Here is a 16,789-nt window from a genome sequence, read left to right on the forward strand (position 1 = left end):
CCCTCAACAAGATGGATTGACCCAGTGGTTACAACGATGGGCTCAGGTATAGCAGGATTGTGAGGATGGCACAGGATTGAGCTGTTTTTCATTCTGTTGCACATAAGGTTGCTATGAGTTGGAGATGACTGAATGGCGCCTAACAACAACAGCAACAGCAATCTCAGAAGTAACATGCTTGGTCTCTACTTGTAGTGTGTGTGTGTGTGTGTGTGTGTCAGGGGGGCATTGTTTACAAAAGGGTATGAATACTAGGAAGTAGTCATAAGACCCATCTTACAGACTTTTTTTTACCATGGCATGTACTAAGTGGAAATAGGGCCTACGTGGAGCTACCGAATACATTCAGCCCATCAATGTAAATCAATTTTACTATTTTTTTTTTAATTGGACATGCTATTAAAAAATCTTTATATAAACACTAATATATAGTAGGGGAACTCTGGTAGCATAGTGCCTAAGGCACTTGACTGCTAACCAGAAGGCTGACGGTTCAAACCCACCACCCACTCCTTGGAAGGAAGGTTGGGCAATCTACTTCCGTAGTGATACTGCCTTGGAAACCCAAGGAGGGGTCGCTATGAGTCGGGTCCAACTCGATGGCACATAACAACAACAACAACAACAACAACAACAATATATAGTAGGATAGAATGCAAAATTGACATTGGCGCTTCAGAGCAAAACATAGAAATCTTCATTTAAGCATATGTCTCCATACCTCTACATTTTACCCTCCTCAGCAGGTAGAGGTGCTTTGGTGGAAATATGTGAAAAGTTCATACTTGAGACCTTTGTGGTACAGGTGAACCACCAAGACCCAAATATGACAGAGACTTGTCCAGGGCTGCAGAGCCAGTGGGTAACAGAGGGATGAACCCTATGAGGCTCCTCTAACTCTGGCCCAGTGCTTCCTGTTCCACCTTACCACGCAGCTTCTTCTCCATAAAGAAGAACTTTCAGGTGTGTTTTCTCTTCTGTATACAACCTCTGCCCCACCCCAGATACAGATTAGGAAAAATAGGTCACATTTTAGAGAATTGAGCCTTGATAGTATACCTTTATTAAATTTCAGGGATTTGCATCACCCATTGGGTCATGCTGTCCTGAAAAGTTGTATAAATCAGTATGACTTGGCTCAGACACTGTGTCTCTGCAGTTATGAATAACATTTGTATTAAGTACAGAGAGCTGATACACAAAATTACTGTGAGACTGACAGGATCAGACATAAAACCTCAGCCAATGCCTTCTGTCTGGCAGAAAGTTTCTTTTCCAGAGCATCCGTCTCTTCCCCTCACCAAAGTAGTCTTTTTATAAAACCAAGCTCACCAGTTCATTTTGTAGAAGATTACGGGTTTCCCTTAGAGTCCACCTTTGTATGCTTAAAAAAATTAATGGAAATGGAAAGTTTAAATTATGGTTGCTCTTTAGTAACCATACAGCCACAGCGAGGGGAGCAGAGCCTTGATCGCTGAGATTTCATCAGCTAGATATTAATACTACTCCCCACTCCATGGCCCCATTTAACTTTCCTATTTTTTTTTAATACATTTATTGTTTTTAGAGTGTTTTCTTTTTTTATCATTTATTTGTTATTTAAAGTGCGTTGTAGAAAATAGGGCTAATTGGAGAAGACAATATGGTAAAGTGGATTTTGAGGTGGGGTGACAGCCAGTTTATTAGTTTCATTATCATAAGTCACTAAATTTTTTTTTTTTATTTATAAATATGGAAGTACCCTTTTCCCTTCATCCAATCTGATAGGTTATAAATGGTATCTCATTAGGATTTGATTTTCTATGATTGTTCTAAAGTCGAGGTTTTATTCATATCTTTAATAACCATTTATGTTTTTCCTGCAGATTATTTAGTTGTATTTTTCCCCCATTTTCTTTTTAATGTTTTTTTGTGATTTGGGTGAAAATTTACAGGCAAATTTCTTTTCCATTCAATAGTTCATACACATTTTATTTCATGACATTGATTGCATTCCCCATAGTGTAACAACCTTCTTCTTGCTTCTTCTCTGTGGTTACCTTTTCCCTGTGTCCTTCTTTCCTATTTTTAAAAATAGTTTACATATCTGAACAAATGAGACTAGTAATAATGTAACTCACAGTCTTTGTGCTCAGAAGCTACATGCTGTTATTGTTCGGTGCTGTTGGATCGGCTATGACTCATAACGACCCTACATACAAGAGAAGAGAATGAAAATGAAACACTGCCCAGTCTTGCACCATCCTCACAATCCTTGCTGTGATTTACTTCATCGTTGCAGCCACTGTGTCAGTCCATCTTGTGGCGGCCTTCCCCTTTTTCTCTGCTCCTCTACATTACCAAGCATGACATCCTTCTCCGGGGACTGATCCCTTCTGACAACATGACCAAAGTAGGTGAGATGAAGTCTGGCCACTCTGGCTTCCAAGGAGCATTCCAGCTGCACTTCTTCCAGGTCAAATTTGTTCTTCTGGCAGTCCGTAGTGTTTTTAGTATTCTTCTCCATCACCACAATTCAGAGGCGTCATCTCTTTTTCAGTCTTCCTTATTCATTGTCCGGCTTTCACATGCATATGAGGCTATTGAAAATACCATGGCTTGTTTTACACATACCTTAGTCTTCAAAATTACATCTTTCCTCCTTAACACTTCAAAGAGGTCTTTTGCAACAGATTTGCCCAGTGCAGTATGAAGTCTGATTTCTTGTCTGCTGCTTCTATGGGTGTTGATGGTGGGTCCAAGTAAACTAAAATCCCTGACAACTTCAGTCTTTTCTCCATTTGTCATGATTTTGCATACTGGTCCAGTTGGGAGGACTTTTGTTTTCTTTATGTTGAGGTGTAATCTGTACTGAAGACTGTAGTCTTTGATGTTCATAAGTGCTTCAAGTCATCTTCACTTTCTACAAGCAAGCTTATGTCATGTGCATATCGCATGCTGTTAATAAGTCTTCCTCCAATCCTGATGCCATGTGCTTCTTCATATAGTCATACAGATTGAATAAGTATGGTGAAAAGATCTAACCCTGACACACACCCTAACTGATTTTAAACCATGTAGTATCCCCTAGTTCTGTTTGAACGATAGCCTCCTGGTCTATGTACAGTTCTTCATGAGCACAATTAAGTGTCTGGAATTCCATTCTTCACAGTGTTATCCATTATTTGTTACGATCCACACAGATGAATGCCTTTCCAAATCAATAAAACACAGGTAAATATCTTTCTGGTGTTCTTTGTTTTCAGCCATGATCCATCTCCCATCAACAATGATATCTTGCTTTCCACACTGTCTTCTAATCTGGCTTGAATTTCTGGTAGTTCCCTGTTGAGATAGTGCTTCAGCCATTTTTGGATTATTTTCAGCAAAATTTCACTTCTGTGTGATATTAATGGTACTGCTTGATAATTTCCACATACTATATATAAAGTGACTGTATGGTGAGTTCACTGGTGGTTCAGTGGTAGAATTCTTGCCTTCTGTGAGGGAGACCTGGGTTCCATTGTCTGTCGGTGCACCTCATGTGCATCCTCCATGCATGTGGAGGCTTGTGTGTTGCTATGATGTTAATCAGATTTCCAGACTAAGATGGACTAGAAAGAAAGGCTTGGTAATGCACCTACAAAACTGAGCAATAGAAAAACCCTGTGGATCACAGTGGTCTGATCTGCAAATGATCATGGGGTGCTGCAGGACTGGGCAGCATTGGATTCCATTGTACATGAGGTTACCATGAGTCAGGGGCCAACCTGAAGGCAGCTAAAGACAACAGCATTGAATATGGTACTTTGTACATATTTGATGTGCATTTAACATTGGTTTACAATCTCCTTTGTAGTCTCTAAGTCTTTACTGGAAACTACCCCATTTCTCTTTGTCTCCACTTCGTATTGTCCCCTTGGTTTGGGCCAGATTTGCATATCAGTCACTCCAGATTAATATTTGTAATTTTGTTCAATGGCTCCCAAGACATAAATAAATACAAGCATCATAATATGCTCACACTTTCTTGGTGTTTGCAATATGGGAACTCTGGGACCAAAATATTCATAAACTGTGTTTGATGAGGAAGGTCTTTTGGGCATTATTACTGAAAAGTGTTAGTTTTCATAAAAAGACTGTTTAATGCAGTGGGTGAGCTTCTACTCTACACCACTCACCTCTTTATTTGTAAATGGAAGTGTTTCTGAGACCTGTCCAGCTCTGACCCTCTTAGGTTCCACGACTTCTTTAGGATGAGAACACGTCACCCTGCTGCAGTGGCAACTGGCTTGAGTTATATCAGTTATTAAGAATGATCTAACATTTTCCTTTTAAATCTGGGGCCTTGGCTCCTTCTATGATTAGTGATTTATTTATAATATGGTTTGAGACGGCTGCAGCCACTTTATGATGTAATCTAAGAATGACATGAAAGCAAAATAGGCTTTTACATAATGAAAGTGTTCCTGTAATACAGTTTATAACAAGGCTGTTGTCCACTGGGAATGGAGATATATTCTTGACTTGTTCCCCTGCTCCTTTCTTACCTTCTTTTGCTACTTGATTCTTAAGGTCTCTAAGTTAATTAAAAAAAACAAAACAAAACAAAAAAACCACAATAGCATTGCAAACTCCACAGAGTCTCTGGTTTACTTTCCTAATCTTGTCTTTCAATCTTCTTTGTTGCCCTGCAAACCCACCCCCCTCCCCACAACCACCACTACTGCTACTGGCGTCTGTTACAGCTGCTGCTTTGCCCACAGCCTCAACTGAGCACTCAATAATCTTTGCCATTCCTTTGCTTATGCAGTTTCATCTAACTGGAAATGCTCCTCTCCACTCTGAATTTTCTTCTGCTAAAACAGAGGGCCAGTGAAAAAAGGGGGAAACCCTCAATGAGATGGATTGACTCAATGGCTGCAGTAGTGGGCTCAAGCATAGCAAGGAGTGTGAGCATGGCATAGGACCAAGCAGTATTTCGTTCTGTTGTACACAGGGTTGCTATGCATCAAAACAAACTCAATGATACCTCATAGCAACAACGACAGATATACCTCCCTACTCTGGTTCCTACAGATAGTATCCTGCTGCTGGCCAGCTCAAATGCACATCTTCCTCTAAGCTTTCTCCTGAAGCCACTGCCATCGAGTTAGAGACCATTTATCTGTGCTTCTGGTAGAAATAGCAAGTTCCTCTCCTCCAGGCATATTCACAGACTATCAGAATATCAGAGTTAGAAGAGAAGTGACTTTAGGGAATAGGGGTGGGAATCTTTGTAGTTGTCTTTCTACTGCTAACATCAGGACTTGGGCAGGCTGTGGCCTATCTTTGGGCTTCAGTTTCCTTATTTGATAAATGAATGACTTGGATTTCATTTTATGTGGTTGTCTGGTATATTGGTAGTGGCTCCTTGAGGTGCTGGGTTGAGAAGGATACTGTGGCTGTATCCAGGCTGAATGGGAAAGAATCCATATGCAGGTAACAGTATCTCTCATGGTTGTGGGCAGAGGATAGAGGATGGAAGCATAAAGGACAATCTTGTCTATTATTGGACAAGCCAGTTTAAAGTTCTCTTTTTGTTCTACCTTCTGGAATGCTTCAGTTTGCTGTCCTTAAAGGTCTTGCCCAAGGTCACACTGTAAGTTTGAGTTTAGAGCTTCTCAGTATAGAGATGAATAAAAACTACCCCTTCTAATCTCACAGGGATAGTTGAGGAAAGGAGATGGAGAATTCACGATTGTTGAAGGCAGGGAAGATCAGAGCCCTGTAGAAATGAAAGAAGGAACTGCTGGTTAGTGTGGAGAAGAGGGAAGGGATGAAGGAGGAGAGAGCAGAATAGGTGGAGTTCTCCCGTGGGACTGTGCTGTGTGAGGGGAGATGTTCTACATTTGCTTTTTGTGACTGCACAGGAATTCTGGGAGCAGTGGTGGAAGCAACAAGAAGAGAGTATGAGGAAGAACTTTCTCATACTAAGAGAAGGCCACATATGAAATGTGCTGTTTCAGGGGGTAGTGAGTTAGCCATCACTGCAAGTATGTAGGTAGAGCTGATACCAATGAGTATTTTGTAGAGACAATAAATTGACCTTGAGAATCTTTAAGGACCTCCCTGCCCAAAGAGTCTTACATTTTCTGAAGACACATTTGTGTGCTTCTAAATAATTTCCATTTTAAAATGAATGCTTTATGGAGGAAAGTGATTTTTCTTTTCTCCCTGGTCTTGGCACACACAAATGCTGACTTTATCTTAGGCAGTGTGCTGTCCCACTTTAGCATTATTGATGAAGTAAAGGAGGTGAACTGAGGATGCCTTAGTGCTCATTTGTACAGAATGTATTTTTTGTGGATGATTTCTGTGCTGCTTTTCAAGATAATTCCTGAGAGCTCCGTCCTGTGGGCCTTACCAGATCCCCTCCCCTCTCCCACCATTTTCAATGACTTTATATATATATATATATATATATATATATAACCAGGATACTTTGCTTATACATCATCCAGTAGAGCTTTTCTTTTTTTAAATTTTATTAATTTTGTTGTGCAGAATATATGTGCAAACATGCAAAACATACACCAATTCAATTATTTCTATATGTACAATTCAGTGACACTGATTACATTCTTTGAGTTGTGCAACGTTTCTCACTGTCCTTCTCTGAGTTGTTCCTCCCTTATTAACATAAATTCACTCTCCCGTAAGGTTCCTATCTAACCTTTTGAGTTGCTGTGAGTTTGATCTCATATTGACAGTTCTTAGAAGAGCAGAATGCTCAAGGCAGACATTCTTTATGAGTTAAGCTATTGCTTTGTTTTAAAAAGACTCCAGGGAATATTTTAGATTGAAGGTTTAAAGATTATCTCAAGGCAGTAGTTTTAGGGCTTCACCAGCCTCCATGGCTCCAGAAAGTCTAGAGTCCAGGAGAGTTTGAAATTCTCTTCTGTACTTTCCCCCTTTTGATCTAATAGAGTTTGATTCACTTTGCTAGGCCATATAAACATATTTTTCAGTTCCTTTCCCACTAGATTGTACAAGGTCCTTGAATGTATGACCCCTGTCTTATTCTGTACAAGGGTCCCATGGTTCTTGAATTGTCATTTCCATATAGTAACAACCACCACCACCACCACCACCACCACAACAACAACTGATTAACTTAACAGCTGTTTCTTGAGTACCTACTGTGTACCAGGCACTATTCCATATTCTGAGAACAGAACAGTGAAGAAAAGGAGATAAGCCTATTTCATGAGGTTTATCATGAGTGTGTGTGGGGTGCTAATATACAAATTATTGATTAAATATATAATATTTAGGTTGGGATCTATGTTAAGAGGAAACATAAAGCAGGTTAAGGGCACTGAGGGTGAGAGAGGGGGCAGATTTAAATTCTTTGGTCCGAGAAGGTCTTGCCAAGATTATGTGAATGGAGGCTTGAGTGCAGTGAGGCAGCAAGTCAATGGAGTGGTCCAGGCAGAGAGAAGGCAATTTGCAAAGGCTCTGAGGGAAGCATGCTTAGTATGTTCCAGGGAAATGAGGAAGACACTGTGGCTGAATGGTGTGAGCCAGGGGAAGAGTGTAGGAGAGGAAATCATGAATGCTAATAAAAATAACTGCAACAGCAAATATTTACTGTTAGCATGCATTGAAGATGCTCAGGAGAAAAATAAAGAATTACCTTTGTGATTTAAAGTATGTTTAGAAACCTAACAGAAGGATGATAAGAGATGTTTCTGTTTTTCAACTTTAAGACACATGACAGTGGATCAGGAGCTGGGATGGTAGCAGTGGGCAGCTCAGATCAAGTACAATTGTGGGTGTCCTGGTTTGCCTCCTGTCTGTAGCCCATCGTGGCAGAGGATGCTCCTTTCGGATTCTTGGCTCCTGCGGTGTTCGCACCTGCAGAGAGGCTTGGGCCCTGGTTGCAGATGGGCAATTGCATGCCTAATCACCCATTCAGGCACCCACTTATTTGTTTTCCACATGCAAATATGGGTTTTTTGTAGATGGATTTAATATATTGGTTGCTTCCCCATTTTATTTAAAACAAAACAAACAGCCAACCATGTCAGTTGAAGGCAGCAAATAGAAACATGAGTATTACGGTTGTTGCTGTTCGTGGCGATTATGCGGCTGAGACAGATCCCAAGCAAATCAGACCTTTCTCTGTTCAGTTTTATTTTTATTTTATATTGTCTCTTCTTATACCCTTACTAGTAAATACGATTTTAGAGATTATATCTCTTCTTACTATCATTTCTGACAAACAGGATTTTACTTTCCCTAAATTTTCCTCCAATATTTTAGGCCCTACATATTTTTTTTTGTGTGTTTTCTATTTTCACTGTACTAGTTTCTGAACCTGTGGCTCAGTGTTGAAAAAAGTGCATTATGGAGTCTACAAAGCCCATTGGCAGGTGGTGTTTGTAACATACTTTGCCTGGAAATAAACAAACACAAATTAGAAGTATTAGCCCCTATTGAAGTGCTATTATTATTTGTTGCACATCATGCAAAAAGTCACCTCCATTTATCCCAGAGCCCATAGGTAAAAGCTAATACCAGCTAGAGGGCTTGGGCATGGGTGTTTGCTTTTATTTCCAATGAAATTGTAGAGCTCTAGAGTAGGATATCAGAATTGGTAGATAGTTTGGATTTTTTTTTTTTTTTTAAATCCCAAATGCCTCATTTTACAGTTAGGGAAACTGAGGCCTAGGGAAGTAAAATGACTTATTCAAGGTCTCAGAGGGTGAGAGGTAGACATTGGACTTGTGCAGCTGGAACTGTGATATTCTTGCCCCTAACTCAGTCCCCTGGAGCTGGAAGATGCCTGCTCTGTGGTCTAGGGTGATGAAGAGATTGCTGGACCTCAAAGAAGATCTCATTTCAAGGTGGGGCTTGTGTGTAAATGGTGTATATGTTTCTAATTTTTCTTTCATAGACGAATTTAAAGTTCCTTTGGTATTGAACTTTAAGCAAAGAAGCAATGATGGAGAATGTGTACAGAAATTGCTTATAGCTTGCCTAACGAGGTAGTCTACTGGATAACTGAGAGTTTGGGGTGAGTATGTATGTGAGAGAGAGAAAGAAAGAAAAAGAGAGTGTGAGAGGGAAAGAGAGGGAGGGAGGGAGAGAGGGTGAGAGAGAGGGAGGAAGGGAGAGGAAAGGAGAGAGAGAGAGAGAGAAAGGAGGGGGGGAGAGAGAGAAAGAGAAAGAATGAACTAAGAAGGAAAGATCGAACCATTGGGCAATAGGAACTCATAATTAAGTGCAGAATTGCTGAACCAGAAAGAGTCTAGAGCTTATGGATACATACAACTGCTTTATTTTTTTTAGAAAAGAAAACTGATGCTCAGAGTGATTTAGAGCTTTGCCCAAGATCATCCAACTTTGAGTAGTAAGAATGTTAGAACAGCGACATCCTTTGGTAGAAACTTTTATTCGGAGAAGTATACTCATCAATATCACATTGAATTTACTGATTACTAGGGCTGTCCAGGTGAGATGAAGCTTCTGGCTTCTTTGAAATTCTTGTTTCAGAAGTGATTTTTACTGTCATTGCAAGGGCGATGAGGGCCCCCAAGTGCAGGCATGCTCTGTCCTTGCAGATATGAGCACATACCAGAGATCAGATAGATATTTTACTAATGACCCCAGCATTGACTATCTCACAAATTGTCCTCTGAAAAAATTAGGGTCAGAGTTGGAGTCAAGGCCAGTTAAGTAACATTTCATAGGTCTTTCATGTACTTCTAAATGTAGGACCTTTTTCACTTTTAAATGTAAAACATTAAGACACTGGCTTATGGCCTACGTATATAATGCCTACTGTGATATTTTTAGGAGCTCTGGTGGTGTAGTGCCTAAGGCATTTGACTGCTAACCAGAGAGCTGGCAGTTCGAACCCACTAGCCACTCCTCGGAAGGAAGATGGGGCAGTCTACTTCCATAGAGATACTGCCTCGGAAAACCAAGGAGGGGTTGCTATGGGTCTGATTTGACGTGATGGCAGTGCATTTGGTTTGGTTTTGGTGATATTTTTGGAAGTAGCATGAGAGTAGGACTGTCCTTATGTGTGAAAGGCCAAAGTTGTGTTCAGGAAACTACTGAAATGATTCATAACTCTGTATAGTGGCTGTAAGAATGATACATGGTCCTGGGGACAGCTGTGGTCCTAAAGATCTTTAGGAGCAGAGAGCAGTGGGGGTGAGGAAAGGACTCTTTGATGTAGCATGATTTCAACCTGCTGTTTCTGGTATCTGTGAAGGGGACCTTTGTGCAGCTGTGTGTCCTAAAGTGCGTGCTGCACATTTCTCCAGCTAATACTGGAAGGCCTTGATATAAATGCTTCTCTGTAGTATGCTGGACAGTCCCAGACACCAAGAACAGCCTCACGTGTCCATGCCAGACATACCATGTGAGAGTATGTCTCCATACCTGTTGCCACGTGTTTTTCTCTTCTCCTTGCCATCCCCATCCACCTCCCCTTTGAAAAACAAAAAGTCATCAAAATTGTTTGCAGGTTCATTTATGTTGATTGGTTTGAATTTTGTAACTGATTTGTTTCCTGTCTTATCTATGACTAATCCATTTTATCTGAGATAACATTTTAATATATTTGAGTTCTCTTTCACTCTTTGATTTCTTTTCTTTTTTTCCTTGAAAAAAAAAAAAATGTTACCCTCTTCTTTTACATCATGTACCTGGACAGCCTATTTGTTTGGAAGACTCTTTAGTGACTTAGTGACTTTGTTAGAACTACTATAACTATAGATGCAATTCAGCATTGACAGAGTCCCTAATGTAACTTGCTTTTCTAGAGCAATTTATTATTCCGTCAACTTCAAGGAGTAGTGGTGAGGAACAGGGCATCCTGAAGATAAGAGAAATGTGCCAAATGAGATGCTGATTTCCAGCTAGGCATGTGGAAAAAAAAGGTCTGTATTTCAGTGACCTCTCTGCTGTTTGGAAAACTCTGAGCTGGTGGATTTCACGATACTGACGTTGTGAGTGCTCTCCCATTACAGTGAGTGATGAGGTTAACTTGCAGGGCAGAGGTGCTCTCTTATTGGACCCAGGGGTGTTAAGGAGACATGCTGCCCTTTGGCGTTAAGACAGATAATTTTTTTCCAGGCAGATAAAGTTTAAGGAATAGCTCCACCCACTCCCTACATACATGGAGTACATCGGGTGTGTACAGCATTTGGAGAGTCAGTCTTTATGTGGGTTAAGTTTTAGTATGGCTGGTGGCTGAACTCAATGATTCCCATTGAGTTTATTCAACACATTTTTTTTTTTTTTTTTTAAACTTACAAGCACAGGTCTCCTATCCTCCGAATCCTTTTTTATGGGGGTATCTCTATTTGATTTTTTTTTTTAATATTTCACATTTGGGCTCATATAATATTTTTTAAAACTCATACTAAATAGGAGAGCAAGAGAGCTGAGCTCTCTGCCACAGCCACCTGTGTAACTGTTCGCAAGCATCTTTACTTATTTGACAGCTATTTAAATGACTGCTTTTTACACATCAAGTACTGGAGATACAAAAACATGTAAGAGTCGGTTCTTACCCTCATTGCTTATGGTCATGGGTAGAAAGATGTGGGCAGAAGTTGAACACAAAGTCATCTCTCTTTCCTGGGTCTCTTTTTACATATGTCACAGCTAGAACTAAATTAGACAATCATCCAGGTGCCTTTTGATGTGAACATGTAACCATTCATACAAATGTTCCTTAAATACCTAATAATCACTTATCTAATGGAAGACTGGCAGACATTTCCCCTTCCTCATTACTTTACAGGGGGGTGATGTTGAAGATGAATGAGGCAGTATCTACAAAACACTTTAATAAGCAACTTGGGGAAATGTGTTATATGATTTTGAGGCATTATTATCAACGGAAAAGTGAAAACAAGGGCTGGTGTTTTTAGAGAGAGAACAGATGGTTCCTTTGTTTAGAATTTGAATATAAAGAAAAGAGAGAAAAAAAAGATTCTTGTCATATTGTTTAGGCTCTGAATGTGAGTGACTTTAAAATGCCAAAACAATCTGGTTAGGAAAGTCCCATGGATTTAAAATAGCTCTTACATTGATCAAACTATAATTAATGTAACAAAAAAAATGACAGTAAGAAAAATCCTAATAAAAAATGCTATACTGACAGTTAATACAACCTAAAACATCTCCTATTTTGTGTCAGCTCTAGAAATCTAATTTTTCCTATGTTATACCAGGAGCTATATCACACAGACTCATAGTGACCCTATAGGACAGAGTAGAACTGCCCCCAAAGGATTTCCAATGCTGAAAATCTTTACAGAAATAGACTGCCTCATCCTTTGCCCATGGAGTGGCTGGTGGGTTCAAACTGCTGATCTTTTGGTTGGCAGTCTAATGCTTTTAACCACTGTGCCACCAGAGCTGTGAGTAGGAATCAACTCGATGACAGGGGGTTATTACACAGAGGAACAGATTTGTGGCTACTGATTTGAAACTGTTTTTCTTTCTAAAGCCCACCCCCCACCATGTTATTCCTTTTGCCTGACTCCAAAAGGAAATCTACAAGATTCGCAAGAAGTTAGCAGTGCTCTCCCAACTTTGCCATAGGATGTTGTTGTTGGTAGGTGCTATGGAGATGGCTCAGACTCAAAACGACCTTATGTAACAGAGTGAAATACTACCTGGTCCTGTGCCATCCACATAATACTTGCTTTACTTGGGTTCATCGTTGTAGCCACTGTGTCAATCCATCAGGTTGAGGGTCTTCCCCTTTTCACTGACCCTTTGCTTTATCACGTGTGATGTCCTTCTCCAGGGACTGGTCCCTTCTGACAACATGACCAGAGTAGGTGAGGGCCATTCTCGCTTGTAAGGAACATTCTGGCTACACTTCTTCCTGGACAGATTTGTTCATTTTTCTGGCAGTCCATGGTATTTTCAGTATTCTTGGCCAACATCACAATCCAAAGACATCAGTTCTTCAGTTTTTCTTGTTTGTTGTTGTTGTTGTTATGTGCCATCGAGTCGTCTCTGACTCATAGCAGCCCCTCCTTGGGTTTCTGGGGGGGTATCTCTATGGAAATAGATTGCCCAATCTTCCTTCCTGGGAGTGGCTGGTGGGTTTGAACTGCCAACCTTCTATGTAGCAGTCAAGTGCCTTAGGCACTATGCCACCAGAACTCCTTGTTTATTGTCCAGCTTTCCACGTGCACATGAGCTGATTGAAAATACCATGGCTTGGATTAGACACACTTTAGTCTTCAAAGCAACATCTTTGTTCTGTAACACTTCAAAGAGGTCTTTTGCTGCACATTTGCCCAGTGCAATATGATGTCTAATTTTTTGACTGCTGAAAAACCATGAGATTGGGGCAGTTGAATTAGAGAGCACCTCTTAGGATTTGAGTTGGTATTGTAGAAGGCCAAGGCTTGGAAGGACGTTTGTCAAGCTTGCGTGAAATGTTCTCTTTTTCTCTCTTTCCTTATTTCTTAATTTCTTGTGATCTGTCTTTGCAATACACATGCTAATTAATGTTACCCTTTTGGCATGATCCTTGCTGTCCTGGTGTCTGCAAAAAATGTGGGCTGTGAGAATGAGGCTAAGATTGTATAAGATTGTGATTAACATCCTGTGCCCCTTCAGGCCCAAAGCTCAGTGATTTGATATTTAATTATAGGGAATTTTTTATTGCTCATAGATCATATACTAATTGTATTTCCTTTCTCTTATCTAAAAGCTCTATTGAGTTTCCACATTTCATTAATTTCAGTAGTCTGAATTGTCTTGGTATGAGTTGAAATCGACTCTTTGGGCACACAACAACAACAACAAATTGGGTGAGAAATCTTCAGGATTTCCTTCTAGTTCCTGCGTAGGCTAGTGAGAACTTCAGTTTTCTTCATGGAGGAGCCCCCTGTTTGTGAGCCCCTTGAGAGCAGAAGCCTTGAATACACCTGCTTTTTCTTAGTTTCTGACAGAGATAAGTAAAATTCAGTTATTGAGCTAAATTGACAGAATTCTTTGATTTTCACAAAATTATTCCTCCTACTTTGCAGGTGGGGGAATGGAGGCTTAGTGACACTAAGTCTGTTGCTCACAGTTACTAATGAATTGACTTAATTGTTTCTTGACTTCAGTGCCTATTTGTCTTTTACTTTGCGGCCTGAGGTAAGATGTTATGGGGTCTGAGCCTCTTGTTAGAAATTAGTGAACTGCAGTCTAGATAGTAGATTCTGACTGTCTCAAGTTATCCTGATAAAGTAGAATGGGAATTAGATTCAGCTTATAGGCTCAACAAGAAAGCATCTGACCTTCAGAAATCGGGAGGTGCGCTAGAGCAGGCTTGAGGTGTGACAGGAGACTAAGTATGACTGATTCAAATCATTTAAACCTTGTAAGCCTCAGGTGACCTGCCTATGAAATGGAAGTAATGAGTTCTTTTCTGCATGAAGGAAGGGACTGCCCCAGGCTGCCCTGAAATCTGTGATTCTGTGAGAAGTACAACTCACACCCTAGGTACTAGTTGCCAGATACTTTGCGGGGGGAAAAATGGTTAAGGCTATTTTTAAAACCAAACCAAACTCACTATCATCAAGTCAATCCTGACTCATAGCGACCCCTCCTTGGGTTTCTGAGGTGGTATCTCTACGAAAGTAGATTGCCCTGTCTTCCTTCCGAGGAGTGGCTGGTGGGTTTGAACTGCCAGCCTTCTGGTTAGCAGTCAGATGCCTTTGGCACTACACCACCAGAGCTCCTAAGGCTATTTTTAGAGCCTTGAAATGTTTACAGACTAGTTGGCAGGCACGCAATACCTTAGAAACTTTAAGGAATAGTTTATACACTATGTAAGGAAATTGATAAAAAACAATATTCACATATATAGAGTGCTTTAAAACTGATTAATTTTTTTTTTTTCTATAGAGTGGTGGAATTGGTTTGTTATTTTTGCTATTTGATTTTGTGAAAACTGAGCTAGGGAAAGAAAGAAAATGATTCTCTCTATCAGTCTACTCACTGCCATTGAGTTGATTTCAACTCATAGCGATCCCCACTGGGTTTCCAAAGCTGTAAATCTTTACAGAAGTAGATTGCCCCATCTTCCTTCTGCAGAGTGGCTGGTGGGTTTGAACAGCTGACCTGGTTAATAGCCAAATGCCTTATCCAAAGGACCCTGTAAAGCAACAGAGGATTGAAATGTTGAAGCTGTCCTAGAACTTAAAAGCTGCAAAGAAGTTTAGAATTGTCTAGGCTAGTGGTTTGCAAAGTTGGCCTCATATTAGAATCTCCAGGAGAATTTTTTTTTTTTTAAAGGGTATTGTCCCCATGCTGCTCAATTGAATCACAGAGTATGTGGGTGGGAAACATACTTCAATCAAATTTTAAAACTCCTCAGAGTTGAGAACGATTGATCTAGTCCATGTTGTAGTCTTTGATCTGTGTCTTTGATCAGAGTCTTGGTTAAGATCTCATTTGATGGACTACACTTTGGGCTGTCACCTCCTTGACACCAACATGAAAACTGCTCATGACCAAGAAGTTCATCCAAACAACACACTGCACTGAAAACCCTATTGAAAAGGCTTATAAATGCTGTGGGATCATGAAATAAAAAAAAGGAAGAGAAGGGGTTAACTTTTTTTTTTTAAAAGGTCGGTATGTGCCTTCTTTATATGCTTCTTGGAACGTTTAAAAATGATAGCAAGGAATGTATTTCATTGCTTTAATTGTTCAAGGTCTTTTTAAAGTCTGTGCAATGAAATATCATTTAAGCTAACTGACCTTTATATTTTAATGCTTTTTGGAAAGGAACAATACCTGATATTCAGCTCAGAATAATTTTGAATTAATACACATATAGTCAGTCAGCAGAGAGTGATTCGGAGTCAGAAACTTGAGAGTTTTGCTCCCTTCCCAGATATTTTTCCTGCTTCTGTTTCAACATCAAGTTCCATTAAGTTGATGATTCTTGACCTCATAATGTCTAACCTTCATATCTTTTTTTTTTTCCTCTCCCCTCTTAACTTATCCAGGAAGGAGGCTTCAAGGCCTGATTCACTAATTTTTCCTTCTGCTGGGAAGTTTAGGTATGCAGTGGAAGGCAGCCCATGTCACCTAATCCATATTTTGATGATGATGTGTACTCGCTTTCCCTCCCAAAACCCATTTGGTCATATTTAACCCCAGAGGCCACTGCTAATAGGTTTTATAAAATTGATACTAGCTATTACCTTGTTAGATACAGCTCATCTTCCAACTCTAAACTTGCTCTTTCTAGAAGGGAAATGGTACTCGGGTTGCAGATGTGGTGAAATGGAATTTCAGAGGCTTGATTTGACCTACAAATCTTATAATTGTAGCTCTGGTTACATGTCCACTGAGGCCTTGGGTCATGTAAAGTGTTGTTCCCTTTCTTCCCCTACTAGGAGTTTTATAAGAAGAAATCAATCATGCAGAATCTTTTTCCATGTTAAGAAATGATAATACACAAAATTCTTTGTGTAGTGCTGAAATATATACAGTAAAACCTATAAGAGCTGGAAACTGTTTAAGGCAGAAACCTGTCAGAGAAGGAAAACACAAATATTTTCCACTAATAGAGAACAATGGAAAAGAGGAACCTTGCAAGACCCAGAGAAACAAAGCTGTCTCGTTGAGTGCCAGCTGTCACAGATTTCACTGTATATGTAAATATTTTATTTTATTTTATTTTTTTTTATTAGGATTTGGGTGAAGATTTACAGAGTAAATTCACTTTTCATACAGCAGTTCACATATACTTTGTCTCATGTCATTGACCAAAATTTAC

The sequence above is a fragment of the Orycteropus afer genome, unplaced genomic scaffold (genome assembly GCF_000298275.1).
Source record: "Orycteropus afer afer isolate SDZICR_OR568_19922 unplaced genomic scaffold, OryAfe1.0 scaffold00032, whole genome shotgun sequence".
Classification (NCBI taxonomy): Eukaryota; Metazoa; Chordata; class Mammalia; order Tubulidentata; family Orycteropodidae; genus Orycteropus; species Orycteropus afer.